This window comes from Artemia sp. Qi Xiang Cuo, chromosome 7, assembly GCF_049724085.1.
Source record: "Artemia sp. Qi Xiang Cuo chromosome 7, ASM4972408v1, whole genome shotgun sequence".
Taxonomy (NCBI): Eukaryota; Metazoa; Arthropoda; class Branchiopoda; order Anostraca; family Artemiidae; genus Artemia; species Artemia sp. Qi Xiang Cuo.
Genome location: NC_142800.1, coordinates 31,581,694 through 31,583,385, shown reverse-complemented (window position 1 = coordinate 31,583,385; position 1,692 = coordinate 31,581,694). Strand labels below are relative to the sequence as shown.

The 1,692-nt window shown below is 39.1% G+C and overlaps 1 non-coding gene across 1 annotated transcript; it reads right to left on the bottom strand.

Annotated features, from left to right (window-relative positions):
* Positions 1-969: 969 nt before the first annotated feature.
* On the bottom strand, positions 970-1,052 carry TRNAL-UAG (transfer RNA leucine (anticodon UAG)). The gene has a single exon. It is a non-coding gene; the product is annotated as a tRNA-Leu (tRNA).
* Positions 1,053-1,692: the final 640 nt, after the last annotated feature.

The window sequence follows — 1,692 nt, the reverse complement described above, 5'->3', positions numbered from 1 at the left end:
ACCCACACATCCCAAATCATAGGTTTCAGACACCACACACCTACGAAAGACTAAGAAATCCGGTTATGAAAAGTCGGAAATAGCAAATCGGAAATGTATGATTAGGTTAGGTTAGATTAAGTTAGGTTAGGTTAAGTTAGGTTAGGCTAGCCTACGTACGCGCGCGTACGTAGGCTAAACTACCCAAACATAACAAAACCTAAACTAACTTAATATAACCAAACCTAACCAAATCAAACACCAAACATATTGAATGTCTATCACCTAACCAAAGCAAAACTAAGTGAAGTGTACGTGGCCGGCCACTTAACCGAACCTAACCTAACCTAACCTTCTAACCCTAGTTAGGTTAGGTAACCTAACCTAACCTGGGTTAGGTTAAGACCACTTAACCTAACCTAACCTATCCTGGGGGTGCATACCCCGACCGTGCCGCTTTTCTCAAGGTCATTGCTTTTGACTGACAACACTAACATCAAAACTTAAACGGTCAGAAATAGAGGCTGTTTCTATGGATTTAGAATATGAAAAAAATTGTCAAGTGTGGGACTCGAGCCCATGACCCCATATGGGGACCAGATCTTAAGTCTAGCGCCTTAACCACTCGGCCAACCTGACTTGTAAATAATTCTTGATCATATTCATATTGTAATTCAGTTTCATTGGTAAAGTTCAGAATTGAGCTAACTTTTTTCTCTTCTTTAAGAAAATTCAGAACCTCGTCTAAATTAACCTTAAAAATGAAATAAAGCTATGTCGACTTTGCATATTTTATTCAACATATTCGACAAAGCGCTGGAGGGGTGCATTCCTGTCGACTTTTGGAGGATGTTTCCCCATTTTTCGATAATCAGGCAATTTTCTCAAGCTCTTTTCTCAAGGTCATAGCTTTTGACTGACAACACTAACATCAAAACTTAAACGGTCAGAAATATAGGCTGTTTCCAAAGATTTAGAATAAGAAAAAATTGTCAAGTGTGGGACTCGAACCCACGACCCCATATTGGGACCAGATCCTAAGTCTAGCGCCTTAACCACTCGGCCAACCTGACTTGTAAACAATTCCTGATCATATTCATATTGTAATTCAGTTTCATTGGTAAAGTTCAGAATTGAGCTAAATTTTTTCTCTTCTTTAAGAAAATTCAGAAGAGAATTTGAACATTTGCACTTTTATAGTTTTTTTTTATTTAATCTATTAAAGACCCTAAAAATTTAGGTTCTGCATAAATCCTTTTACAGAAGTTATTTAGTGAAATCACAAGATATGATGAAAGAAAAAAAAGTATATAAGAAAAAATTGCCAGGTGTGGGGTTCGAACCCACGACCCCGTATGGGGACCAGATCTTGAGTCTAGCGCCTTAACCACTCGGCCAACCTGACTTGTAAACAATTCCTGATCAGGTTCATATTGTAATTCAGATTCTTTCTGTGTGTGTCATCTCTTAGTGTATGTTATCCCCGTGTGTTAGTTGTCTCTATGTCTGTGTTAGTGCGAACACGTAACCTCGTCCAATGTGAATTTCAACCATTCAGGCTGGTGGACTATGACCCCTATTCTGAGCTAGTGAATTTTAACCATTCAGGCTGGTGGACTAAGACCCTAATTCTGAGCTAGTGAATTTCCACCATTCAGGTTGGTGGACTGAGACCCCAATATTGAGCTAGTGGATTTCCACCATTCGGGCTGG